Source organism: Mytilus californianus, unplaced genomic scaffold (genome assembly GCF_021869535.1).
Source record: "Mytilus californianus isolate M0D057914Y unplaced genomic scaffold, xbMytCali1.0.p SCAF_4, whole genome shotgun sequence".
Taxonomy (NCBI): Eukaryota; Metazoa; Mollusca; class Bivalvia; order Mytilida; family Mytilidae; genus Mytilus; species Mytilus californianus.
Genome location: NW_026262690.1, coordinates 18,582,378 through 18,596,891, shown reverse-complemented (window position 1 = coordinate 18,596,891; position 14,514 = coordinate 18,582,378). Strand labels below are relative to the sequence as shown.

General features: G+C 31.4%; 1 long non-coding RNA gene across 3 annotated transcripts in view; it reads left to right on the top strand.

Moving 5' to 3' along the window:
• The window catches only part of LOC127737615 (uncharacterized), a 35,681-nt gene extending 21,486 nt beyond the window's left edge, over positions 1 to 14,195 (top strand). For 2 of the 3 annotated variants that reach the window (XR_007999709.1, XR_007999710.1), the window contains exons 3-11: positions 1,891 to 1,944; positions 2,879 to 3,061; positions 3,906 to 4,010; positions 4,899 to 5,204; positions 7,034 to 7,160; positions 8,266 to 8,395; positions 9,348 to 9,503; positions 11,209 to 11,316; positions 12,109 to 14,195. This is a non-coding gene — a long non-coding RNA (uncharacterized LOC127737615). The remainder of the gene's footprint in view (positions 1 to 1,890; positions 1,945 to 2,878; positions 3,062 to 3,905; positions 4,011 to 4,898; positions 5,205 to 7,033; positions 7,161 to 8,265; positions 8,396 to 9,347; positions 9,504 to 11,208; positions 11,317 to 12,108) is intronic. The other variant, XR_007999711.1, reaches the window with a different exon arrangement.
• The last annotated feature ends 319 nt before the right edge of the window (positions 14,196 to 14,514 follow it).

Genomic DNA, 14,514 nt, shown 5'->3' with positions numbered 1-14,514 from the left:
GAGCCCTGATTGTGCAATAGCAAGAAATTTTTAATTGCACAGTATTGCACAATAGCAAGAAATCTTCAATTGCACTGTATTGCGCAATAGCAAGAAATCTTCAATTGCACAGTATTGCACAATAGCAAGAAATATCCAATAGCACAATATTGCGCAATAGCAAGAAATTGTCAATTGTACAGTATTGCGCAATAGCAAGAAATATTCAATTGCACAGTATTGTGCAAAAGAAGATACTTCCTATAAATTGCTTATTTCTTGACCAATTTCAATGGGGTTTTATTCTTGAATTCTTTGGGTTCTTTAATATGCTGAATCTAACCGTGTATTTAGTTTTTGGATTTTGGGCCCCGTTTTTAAATTGGTCCACATTGAGGTCCCAAGGGTCCAAAATTAAACTTTGTTTGATTTCATCAAAAATTGAATTATTGGGGTTCTTTGATATGCCGAATCTAACCGTGTATTTAGATTCTTAATTTTTGGTTCCGTTTTCAAATTGGTCTACATTAAGGTCCAAAGGGTCCAAAATTAAACTTAGTTTGATTTTAACAAAAATTGAATTCTTAGGGTTCTTTGATATGCTGAATCTAAACATGTATTTAGATTTTTGATTATGGGCCCAGTTTTCAAGTTGGTCCAAATCGGGGTCCAAAATTAAACTTTGTTTGATTTCAACAAAAATTAAATATATGGGGTTCTTTGATATGCTGAATCTAACCATGTATTTAGATTTTTGATTTTTGGGTCCCGTTATCAACTTTGTCCACATTGAGGTCAAAAGGGTCCAAAATTAAACTTTGTTTGATTTCATCAAAAATTGAATTCTTGGGGTTCTTTGATATGCTGAATCTAACCATGTATTTAGATTTTGGATATTGGACCATAATAGGTGAATGTTCAATTAAAAATTATTAAGTTCTTAGACCACATTCATTCTGTGTCAGAAACCTATGCTGTGTCAAATATTTAATCACAATCCAAATGCAAAGCTGTATCAAGCTTGAATGTTGTGTCCATACTTGCCCCAACTGTTCAGGGTTCGACCTCTGCGGTCGTATCAAGCTGCGCCCTGCGGAGCATTTTATTATATCTTGCATTAAAATAAAATTTAAAAAGATTTGATCAGCTTTTATTTTTACTTAAATCCTTTAAATTTAAGTTTGGCCTTAGGAGTCCAGGCATGATGAAAACAAATACCAAATGCATAGCCAACTAATGCGTTCCATGACAAATGATTACATTTTTAACAATGTAAATTAGATGAAACTCACAAGGCTAAACAGATGCTAAATTTATTCATTGCATTTTTATTATCATTATCAAACTTTTTCACTGAAATTCTGAAGTATTGACCCTTTTTATCTTGCATTAAATTCATATTTCAAAGTTTCGATCAAATTTTATTTTTATTTAAATCTTTTAAATTTCAGTTTGGTCTTGGGAGTCTAGGCATGACAAAATCAAATATGCAACATATTTGTAGAACCACATCAGTCATAGTAATTTTCAAGTGTTTCTCCTGAGAGTTGTCCTTCATTGTTAATGTTTTGTGACTTCCTGATGTGTCTGCAGTATTACTATTTCAATGTGAAACAGTGTCCACATTCGCCCACCAGACAACACAACAGAATTTTAGATTTTGGAGTGCAAATGCGCCTGCTGGTACCCACAAGAATCCACCCCTGCACAAGTCATTATCAAAATTCGCCATCAGACAACACAAGTCTGTGTCCACATTTGTAACATATAAGATGAAATATTTTTGAAACAAGATGTTAAAAGGCCACACCAAATTAATTTCTAGTTCTTCGGACCCCTACTATAGAATAAGAGGAGTGAACATGAATAATTTTATTTTACTCGCATGACATAATTATTGTTGTTTTGTAGACAGTGACACAGAAGATGACTACATTGATGTTAGAAAAGCAAAGCACAAAATAGGTGAGAACAAAGAATTAATTAAAATATGTTAAAGGCATGAAACTTGGACAGAAGCTTAACAGTATTCAGAGGAAAATTTGAAAAGTATTTATTCTCATTTTCCATGTTTTATTGATAAATGGACATATTTTTTCTGCATCTAACATTGATATACAGTCTAAGATTAAAGTTTTTCAAACACCAATAACCATTATAAGATTTTACGAAACTTTGACAGATGCTTCTTATGATCAAAAGACAGTATCAAGAACAATATTTTGAAATTATTTTTTTCATTTTCCCTAATAAACATGATAAACTGAATAATAGAAATTTACAAATGGACTTAAAGTCTTGGGTTAAATTTTTATGACATCAATAACTTTGTTTATCCTTCATGGAATGTTACGAAACTTAGACAAGTATCTCCATGATTAAGAAATAGCATCTGAAAAAAAACATTAGATTTACAAAAGAAAATTCAGATATAACTGATAAATGGACAAGTTTGGTTGTTGGCAACCTCACACTTTAACATCAACAGCAGCAATAGCAGGCGAGACACATGATTACGCCAAACCCATTAAAAATTTATATTTATCCAACATATACACTTATGTTGAAAAAGACTTATCTGACTTTACGTCAATACTATCTACTGTTCACTAATGTTGAAATTAGAGTTATCTGAGTAAATTTATAATTTTTCAAGTTTTCTTTTTTCTCAAAAAAGGAAAGTTTGTTATATTGTCACTGAATAAAAGATTTGGCATATGTATCAATGAGACTTCGAATCATGTCTTTCCATTTAAGACCAGGCGATATTTAAAAAAAGTCTGTTCCCCAAACCTTGGTCATGGTTTTTAGATAGAATAGACTGGCAAGTATTTTTTTAGAATTGCAAGGCTCTGATATTTCTCCAAACAACTTTATCTTTTATTCTTTTTAATTTTAGCCAGGAAACATGAAAAAACATCAAAGGTATTAAAAGACAAGGAGACTGACTTCAATGTTATAAACAGCCTTGTGAGAAAAAATGTTTAAGTACCAGTAACATTCAGACAATACAGACCTGTCAAGCTATGTTGTATAAAAAGACCCATGAGGAACAGTCAGATTTCATTGAGTGAAACATAAGGTATACTCAATATATATATATATGAATAGAATTTATTTGATTGTTTGATATGCAACAATACTTGGATTTATACAATTTCATAATGCTATATAACATGCTATAATTTGGTTGAGAAAACCATATTAAACCACCAAACCAATAACTGGCAAGTACATGTACTTTCACATACTGATATACTGAGTGTACATGCTGCCTTCTGCTTATAGCTACCTTAACTTATTAAGAAGTCTAATAGAACTTAATTTAAAGTAAGTTTTATTTAGATATTTTTTTTGTTTTGTCTGCAACAAAGATAGCAGACATCTGGTAGAAAAATAAAAAGATGTGGTATGATTGCCAATGAGACAACTCTCTACCAGAGACCACATGACGTAGAATTTAACAACTATAGGTCACCGTACGGCCTTCAACAATGAGCAAAACCCATACCGCATAGTAAGCTATAAAAGACCCCGAAATGAAAAATGTAAAACAATTCATACGGGATAACTAATGGCCTGATTTATGTACAAAACAATAAACGAAAAACAAATATGATATACAGCAACAAACGACAACCACTGAATTACAGGCTCCTGACTTGGGACAGGCACATACATAATGTGGCTGGGTTAAACATGTTTGAAGGCGCCAACCCTCCCCTAACCTGGGACAATGGTGCAACGACACAACACAAGAACAAACTATGGTGTTTATTTTCTGAAAAATAAAATGTCTCATGATACATACAAATAATGTAGGGATATCCTTTATAAATTTTACTCATTTCTTTCAGATCAGATGAAAACATGTGTTCTTGAGATCTATTTACATTTTTCCAAGTGTTTTTTATTTTTGTACACAGGTGCAATGATGCCAGTTTAGAAGACAAACAGTTGACTTTTGTGCTGACTGGTAGGAGAGTATGTGAATATGCATGAAGGATTGTGTATGGCATAAAAAGAAGGAGGTATAATACCATATTAGTATGAATAAAATAGTTAATAGGCTACACATCCATAAGACAGCAACCCAACATCAAAAGTAGCGATTCAACATTCTGTTGTAGTTTGCCTGGTTAATTTTTAATATATACAACATTTGTATTTAAAAAGGAGATGTGGTATAATTGCCAATGAAACAACTATCCATGACGAGGATGCAAACAACTACATGTCACTGTAAGGCCTTTAACAAAGAAAAACCCATTTTGTATAGTAAGCAAAAAAGCTCACAGAATGTGAATCAATTCAAACAAGAAATCCAACAGCCTAATTTATGCTAAAGCAATAAACAAAAACAAAATATGACAGACAGCAATCAACAACCATTGATTTACAGGGTCCTGACTTGGGACAGGCACATAAAGAATGTGGCAGGGTTAAGCATATTCGAGCTGGCTAAACCCTCCCCCTAGTATGCTCAGTCTTTGGCTCCATTTTTTAGACATAAATAACTTTTGTCAAACACTCATGTAATTTATACCAAGGGTGCCACATGTGGAGCAGGATCTGCTTACCCTTCTGGAGCACCTGAGATCACCCCCCGGTTTTTGATGGGGTTCGTGTTGCTCAGTCTTTAGTTTTCTATGTTGTGTTTTGTATACTGTTGTTTGTCTTTTGGTCTTTTTGCATTTTTAAGTAAAAGTTAAGGTACAGTCTGGAGGTTTTTTTTTAACAATTTACTTGAACGGTGTTCAATTTCCACAGTTAAAACAAAATGAAAAATGTTTGTTATGACAAAAGACAAAATTTCAATAAAAGGATTGGTCAAATGGATCCCAAATAACCGAAGAAAAAAACACATGAATTAGGAGTGGTATAAGCCCTGTAATATTTTTTACATTTATAACATTCAGGTATTACTACATGAAAAAGAAATGTTTGTCTACTAACGAAGATTTAGACAGTTCTGATAAAAGATGTAGCCAACAATACAAGAGTCGCCAGTACCTTGAAGCAAAGAGTTTTGTGTCTGGTCTATGCAAGAGATATGGTGATGATCAGCCTGACATACTAGAAATACATTTTCCATCATGTCTCTCTCTTCTGCAAGTTTGGACGGATTATAAATCTTCCTGTGAGAATTTAGAATCCCCTATTTGTCTTACCCAAGGTTCTATGGAATGTGGAGTGAAGAGTTTCCTCATGTTAAAATTCCAAAGGTTTGTATGGAATAATATTCAGAACAAAGGTGTTGGTTTATGAACATGATGAAGGGTCAATAATGGCTCTTAAATTCATTGAAATTCATTTCAAGGTATAATCAGTAAAAATTTGATAACAAAATATGCAGATGTCTAAATCATATCTGAAAAATAGGAAATCATCAAGGTCTGACACATCTCAACAGTAATTATGCCAATGCTTTACCTAAAAACATATGCTATCAAATGTATTTTACAAAGATGTTAATGTGTATAAAATATATTTTTGGGTAAAGTCATGACAGACATCAATTTTGTCCAAAAACTATGTGTTAAATGGTCAAATATGTTAATGTCAACATGTTTATGAAAAAAAATTTCCTTTCTGCACTCAAGTATAAAATAAGTAATGTGGTATGATTGCCAATGAGACAACTATCCTATAGAGTCCAAATGACATGGATTTAAGCAACTAAAGGTCACCTTAGGCCTTCAAAAATTAGAATAATTACTATATTTCAACCTTTTTATTTATAAAAAAAAATGAACTTAATGTTGAAAGTCTTGAATAACTTAACTTTTTTTGAAATTTCATTGGCCTGATAAAGGCTATTTATATCATACCTCCTGCTTTATGGCAGATAGTTAACACTTCCGTCATATAAAAAAAATGTCCATTCATGCATAAATTAATAATTGTACATAGAATTAAATAGATGTCCTTTTTGTTGAGCCTGCGACATTTATGTCGCGAAAGCGAGACATAGCGATCCTAGATTCCTTCGTCGGCGGCGTCAATATTTAGGTTCAGTCTGTGGTTAAAGTTTTTTTAGACATCAATAACTTTGTCATGGAATTTTAGGAAATTCGGACAGAAGCTTGTTTATGACCAAAATACAGTATCCAGAGCAAAATTTTAAAAATATTTATTTTCATTTTTCCGTATTTTACTGATAAATGGACTTAGTTTTTTTTTTACAGTTAACATTCAGATTTAGTCTGAGGTTAAAGTTTTTCAGTCATCAATAATTTTGTCAAACCTTCATGGAATATTAGGAAATTTGGACAGAAACTTGTTTATGACCAAAAGACAGTATCCAGGGCAAAATTTTGAAAATATTTATTTTCATTTTTCCGTATTTTACTGATAAATGGACTTAGTTTTTTTTACAGTTAACATTCAGATTTAGTCTGAGGTTAAAGTTTTTCAGTCATCAATAACTTTGTCAAACCTTCATGGAATTTTAGGAAATTGGGACAGAAGCTTGTTTATGACCAAAATACAGTATCCAGAGCAAAATTTTGAAAATATTTATTTTCATTTTTCTGTATTTTACTGATAATGGACTTGTGTATTTTACTTATAAATAGACTTAGTTATTTTTACATTTAACAAATAGATACAGACTGGGGTTAAAGTTTGTTACACATCAATTACTTTATCAAACCTTCATAGAATTTTATGAAACTTTGGCAGAAGCTTTTTTATGATTAAGAGAATGTCTGAAGCAAACTTTTGAAAATATATTTTTTTCATTTTCAGTATTTTTCTGATAGATGGACTTAGTTTTTTACAGTTAACATTTACAGACAGTTTGGGATTCAACTTTTTTGACATGATAAATTTGTAAACCTTCATAGATTGTTATGTAACTTGGACAGAAGCTAATCTTCAAGACCATGAAAAAAGCATCCAAAGAAAAAGTTTGATTTTTTTTTTTAAATTCTGTATTTTACTGATAAATGGACTCACTTTTTAAGTCAACATTACACTTTTACACTGACAGCAGCAATAGCAGGCGAGACACAGGGTTCCGCAGAACCTCTTACGAATTTTTTATTTGTAGTATCAGAAGCTCAGCAAATGTAACGAGTGTGTAATCTTTAAAGAGACCATCAGCGAAAAACTGACAAAGATTGATTTGGGGTGCTGAAGGACAAGAGAAGATCTAGAGCACATATGCTTCTTCAATAGTAAGAATTCTTTCCACACTTGAATATGAATTTCTTGTATTTTTCATGTTTAATGCAGATACATCCCCATTTTTAGCTCACCTGACCCAAAGGGCAAAGTGAGCTTTTCTCATCACTTGTCGTCCGTCGTTTTTCATTAAAATGTTCTCCTCTGAAAGTACTGGGCCAAATTTAACCAAACTTGGCCACAATCATCATTGGGGTATTTAGTATAAAAAAGGTGGTCAATGACCATGCCTGCCAACCAAAATGGCTGACAGGGCTAAAAATAGAACATAGGGGTAAAATGCAAGTTTTGTCTATTATCTTGAAAACTGCTATTAATAGAGATAAATCTGACAGGGCAGAAATGTTCAGAATGTTGTGATCTACCTTCTGTCCATTTACATCAAAACCGTCAGTTGACTCTTTATTGGAGTTATTGGTCTTAAATGGCGATATTTACCAATTTTTAGTGTTTTTGCCTATTATCTTGAAAACTATAAAAGATAGATACACTTTAAAAAGCAAAAATGATTAGCAAGGCAAGATCTACAAACAAGTTAAATTTTGCTGAAATCTTTAGTAGACACTTTATATGAGTAATTGCCCTTAAATTACTGTTTTTTTACCCTTTTTTTGTGTTTTGGGCAAAAACTAGAGAAGATGGAGAGAAACTATCAACAGAAAAATGATCAGCAATACAATATCAACAAAAAAGAGATTATTGTCATAAATTCTATTTTAGTCTACAATGTTGGAGAATGTCCATTGTTGAAGATGCACATAGACCTAGGTGAGCGACACAGGCTCTTTAGTTTAGTCACCCCCATGCATAGGTATAAAGATAGTTTACGCTTCCTAACATCACTACACCTTGATGTTGGGTAATGAAACCTGGCATGATTAATCACCACTTCTAGAAGGTGTGTTGGGTATAAGGAAGTCATGGTCATAGAATTAGCGCAACTTAGTCGTGCATCCATGTGCGTATTTATTTTTTTTAAATACATTTTTTTTCTCTAACTTTAAAACCCGTTTGAGTTTTGGGGTGTATTGATAGTGGTGCATCAGTGAAATTCTGCCATTTGTGGGTATATTGTATATATTTTGATTTTTTTTTCAGTCTCTGCAGAGAAAAATATTTTAAACACATCAAGAAATCCAAAGAACATCCAAGCATGTATACATCTGTTATCAGTGACAATATGGATCAGTCCAAAACAAATCTGCCAAGATTTATGTTACATTTTAAGGTGAGTTTATTTTGGAAGTGTGTATAAAATTGCAAAGTCCATTATGTCTATACAACTAGATTTAGGTTATTTGGTCTGACCACTGGGATGATACATCACTACATACTTCTTACATAATACATTTCATGGTAGTTACTTTTATGTATATTTCTGAAAAGAACATGATATTTCACTGCAATAATCAATTTCAATATTGAAAACGGGTTGACAGTGTTAGATTAATCATATTTGTACTTTATAAAATCACTTTTACAAATATTTGGTATATCATTCGAATGGTCTCTTTTAATTTTGCTACGAATGTCAGGCAAATGTTAGAATTTGTGATAAGGTCACACATGGGAAACCTATCTCTGTGTTGACATTTTATTTAGTACTATATTTACTTGTTATTAAATGATTGATTAACTTAAGGCGAAGCAGCAATCATATGAACTAACTGGATGTGTAGCTAAAATAAACATTCTGACAGGAAAAAAACTTCTAGCAGTATTTATTTTCTTTTAGGCATTTTGTATGAGACAAATATTATACCATTCTAGAAGGGGGGGCTATATTGGTATCACCTTGTCTATCTGTTTGTACAACAAATATTTCGTTAAACTTTTCTAGAAACTACTAAACAGAATGACTTCATATTTGGTCAGCAGCTTGACAGTGATGATTTGTGATATGTGAAGCATCTGAAGATCTGTCAGATACCTACTTCCTGTTTACTAATACTTTGAATTTTTCAATATTTGAATGAACTTAACCTTTTTTGTCACATTTTTCTCAGAAACTACTGAACACAATGACTTTTTATTTGGTCAGCAGCTCAACAGAGATGAGTTGTTAAGTGTGCACCTTTCAGATATGTCAGATGACTACTTCCTGTTTGCCAATATTTTGAATTGTGAGTGCATTCTGGTTTAAGTTATGAGCACATGTTTTTCAACAAATTTTTTTTCAGAATGAAACAACACTTGAAAAAATGCACCACCATGTCACAGGTGTTTTATGTCACGGATTAAATAAGGCATACACATTTACATGGAAAGATCAGTTTTCCTCTGATTGTAATATCACCTTGAATTGTTTGATGTCTGTGTTAGGCGATGTAACAAAAGTAAGTATTAATTATCAAGTTCAAAGTGAAACAATTGACTAAAGTTCACATGCAGGAGAAAAACACATTTTTATTAACTTTACAATTTATGTATCTACAAGAAAGTCAAAGTGTATGGAAGCCACTTTTAGTCCATTAATTTTAAACATCAAAGAACCATCTACAATATAAAAAATAAGAGATGTGGTATGATTGCCAATGAGACAACTATCCAAAGAGTTCACATGATAAAGTCATGAAAAATAACAGATGAGTCCAATCTAGCATATTATATTAAATTGGAAATAATAATTTGACAAGGTTGCTTTAAAACCCTTAAAGTTAGATACATCGATATCACTAACAGTTATAAACTTGTATGAACTTTTCATTATTGGACTGTGTGGTGCCAAGTTTGCAACAAGTATGGAAATCAGTATGAAATTTTGGTGGCTTCATTTTCATGACTATGATAAACATCATAAGAGGATAGGCCTATAATTGCTTTTCTTTTATGAATACAATTATAGTATTGTTCTTAACCCTGCTTTGTAGGCTTTTCTCAAAATCAATACTTAAAAGTCATTGACAGATGTGGTGGGTGTAATGTTGCTATATATTTCATATAAAAATAAGGATAGGTATGATTGCCAATGAAACAATTATGCATAAAGACTAACGGACAATGATGTTGACTATTGCAGGTCAAAGTATGGCCTTCTGCAGTGAGCAAAACCCATACCCTATACTTAGCTAAAATGCCATGTGATGACAAAATGGAAAACAAATTCAAAAAAGAAAACCAACAGCATGCTTGTGTCAATCTCTTGCTGACCCTGATAGTTTTAAAAAACAATTCTGAAAGTCTATTTTGTTTACTTTTGCACTTGAACACTATGTAAATCTCATTTGATGGAGGATTATTTTCACATTCACATTTCTGAATTATATATATATCTAAATGCATGAACATTATTAATAATATAGTCTATAAATTTCAATTGCATTTTTATTTTCTGTGGTATTTAATGGTTTTCTTTATACCAAAAATTAAGTAAAATATTATGGAAATATAAGCAAAATTTTTGGCCGGGAAACGGGATTATAGTATGGTGATGATGGGCAGGCAGGCAGGCGGGGAAAAGTGGGTACCTAATTTGTGTAATCAACTCCACCTATAGTTTTCAACCCAGATCCCTGAAACTTCACAGGAAGATTGCACATATGTGAAAGTTGTGCACCTGCTATTATGGAATTGTTTGAGGAATTTTTTCTCATTTTTCCAGACTTGGAAACTTAGTCACTTTTCAGCAAAATTTATGAAAGAGGGTACAAGTTTTTGTGTAATCAACTCCTACAGTTTTCAACCCAGATACCCATAGACCATTCTCCATTGTTTAAGAAACAATGTGTGCAACCCGGTCATTTTAGTCTTTGATCTATTTTTTTTCGAAGAAATATGATAAATTCACTGAAAAAGTGGAGAACAAATTGCCTATCTCATGATAAGAGGTGAAATGAAACAATTTATTCATGCAGTTTCACCATAAATTAACATTGTTGAAAATACATCTTTTCTTAAAATTCAGCTGTGTTACTTTAACTTTGGCATACTTTATATGCTAGGTAATATGTCTTGTTCAGTATTAAAGGATTGGAAAACTTTTTATTGTAAAGATATCATGAATATATAATATGTATAGCTGTTTCACTTTTTTTCTTTTAGGAAAATGGTGGTTTACCTCCTACACTTTATATTCAAACTGATGACAACAAAAATAAGTTTGTGATAATGTTCCTAGCAATATTGGTGAAAATGGAAATTGTAAAAAAGGTAATTATTTATTTTATTCTTTTGCATTTTTTTACTGATAGATGGACTTACCATGGTAACAAAATTTGGTATTTGAATATTATTATAGAAGTTCTTTTGCATACATGTATGATTTTTTGTTATCCTTACTTCCAGTTACTGTTAAATTAAGACATTACAGCATGCAAAACATTTTTAGTTCCAATATTCGTTTATTGCAAATTTAAACACTTTATCACTATATCATGTATATGTTTGTCATTACAAAATTTCACAAAATTTCCTATAAAATTATATCATCAAAAGAGAAAATGTTTCACATAACAAAGCAAAAGTGCTAGTCGTATGACCTTATAGTAGGTCAGATGTCACAGAATCTAAAAATCACAATTGATTCAATTGCTTAAAATGTACTGAAATTCTAAAGTTCATTTAAAAACACAGATTAAGAGTTCAACTTGATCATTTGATCAGTGACACTGCCTTGAGCAGCTTGTCAAGTTTGTAAATTGTCAGTAAAATGTATAGATGCCAAAAATTACGATTTTCAGTAATTGGAATTATTTCCCGACCATAGACCATAACGTGCTATAGTCCATATTTTGCTTGTTTTTGTTCTGTTAATTATTTGTGTTGAACAGAACAGTCCCCACTAGATATTGTGGTGATCATATTGAGACTTGATTTTCTGTTATTATCCTGCACCAAAAAAGGGTTGGCATCTATGTAATTTTATTTGAACTATATGAGAATTGGAATTGAAGCATTAGTTACTTATTTCAAATCTATATCTATTTATGTTTTTTTTGACAGATCAAGCTGACATTCCTCATGGTTGGTATAACCGAATAAGGAAAAAATTAGTGGTATCATTCTGTTGATGAGAACAGATCTACCAAAATGGGTAAAGAATGGTAAACTAAATAGAGAAGATGAACTTTGGTGGATCAACTACTTATCAGCCTTGGAGAAGAGAAGACGTCCTGCGCCAAAGACTCCCTTGCCACAAAATATGGGAAGATACAAGAAACCACAACATCCACAACCAGCTATGGAGGATTATATGTTGGCGGCAATTAACAACCACATACAGACATTTAATAGGAACACCAATGTCAGGATTGTCACACATCGACCACGGGTTTAAGACCTCAAAACTGATTTTTATTACTGAATTGTATTTTTTATATTTTGTCTGTAATGAACCTCATAGGAACATTTGATAGATAAACCATCTTCTAATGAGCACTGTGCTGCCAAATTTGTGTTGCTATTAATGAAATGACTACAGCATGTTTTGTGTCAAGTTTAATTCCCAGAAACTTGTAGCTATGTATAATATTTCACTCTCTTATTAAGTTGCTATACAGCAAAATTTCAGTCACGATCACAAAGTGTTGTTCTTGAGTGACTTTAGAAATATCTGTAGTAATAAATCATTCTACTGCTGCCCTTTTGTAAAGACAGCTCTGCAATATAGAAGTCACAATGATTTGAGTTAAAGCTGTAGTGACTTTATCAAATTTTACTTCATGAGTTTATTTTTTAAAGCAAAATGGAATATATATATCAATGAACATGTTAGTAATGTATCATTTCAAACCGTTTTATCTTGGCCAATATTTTAGAAACTAATGTTGTTGAAATGGTATGAATGTATAATTTGACACAAAGGTGAAAAGGCATTTCTAAATTTAAAATCTGAATCGATTGAATGCAAGGCCACCCTTAAAAAATTCTTTGTTACATGTTTTAGACAAGAAAACGACGTTAAAGCAGGAAAAAATCTTTTAAAAAAAAATTGGAAACAGTTTGTGTCATAAAATTTTTCGGGTAGGTAGGCAACATCAAACAATTTAAATTTTATTTTTGGCCCAATGGATATAAAGTTTTAAAAGCTTTGAAGCTGATACTTAGTTTGGCTTATTGTTGGATATGTTATGGTGTTATTAGACATTCCAATTAAACATGGAAGGAAGACATACTGACACCACTTCTATGTCTGGACTTCCTTATGAATTGAGGGTTTTAGCAGATGTCTGTATGAAGCAAAATATCATCTGCATTGATGTACTATAGTTTGCCTCTGTTGCATGGAATTCTGTTTTTAACTTTAACACACAAAAAAATCATGATTATTTTGAAAACTAAGTGTTTATGTATAGCAGTGCAATATATATAATGTTCACAATTGTATAAATGTAAATATAAAACAAAATATTTGTAAATAATATTTTAATTGCTTCAGTGAGTGTTTTGACAAATTAATTCAGTGATTATTTTAAAAATGGTGAAATTGCTATTTCTATTCTGAAAGGAGTAGATGTGGTAAGTGCCCTATTATGTCCCAATTTGAAGTAAATTATTTCAGGCTGAAAAGCTTTTGAAGATGATGCATAAAAACCTATTGAAATTAGCCTGTTTTAATTGGTAGGAAATGAAAGTTATACTTATTTTTATTTCATGAAAAAAATGCCGATAAATTAATAGATAAAAAAAACAGCATTTCTCCTATCTATTCATTGTTTTAACTATGATGCATTGTAATAAAGGCCATTCAATAATAATTTGTAATTATAGGTAGTAGTAGGGGTCATATTGGGGCCTTATTGAACCTTCTCTTTTGTACAAGATAAGAAATAGAAAGCTTTACTTAGCCTTAAAATTCAAATGTATGCATGTATGATTATTAGACAAAAGAACTTACTTTTTTTACTCGTATTTTTTTTATTAGTCAGGCTTTATGCTTTGAAGTATTGACATTTAATGAAAAAGATGTATATCTTAGATAGAATTCACCAGTGTAAATAACAACTTTCATTTGGAAAGAAATGTGTTGATGTATCAATTTTCCATAGTTCTTTTGTAAATACAAAATAAATATTTTATGTCAGAAATAATTGTCTTTTTTTTTAATTTGTTTGTCTTAATACAATAGTAGAGGTTTTAATTTATAATTTTGTTTGTAAAAGGTTCTGGGTTGTCCTTTCATCAACTTACTGGTCCTTCATTTTCAATTCAAGGCCAAGAAACCTCATTACACTGTAGTTAATGTATTATTCAAGAAAAAAAGAGAATGTGTGAAATATTTGTAAGGTTTCTAAATGTAATCATTTAATGGTCAAAGTACCAGAATCAAAGGCCAAGGCGGGAAACATTTCAAATTTTTAATTATTCTGACAAGTGAAATATTAAAAAAAAAGAAGACTTTTTTGATGG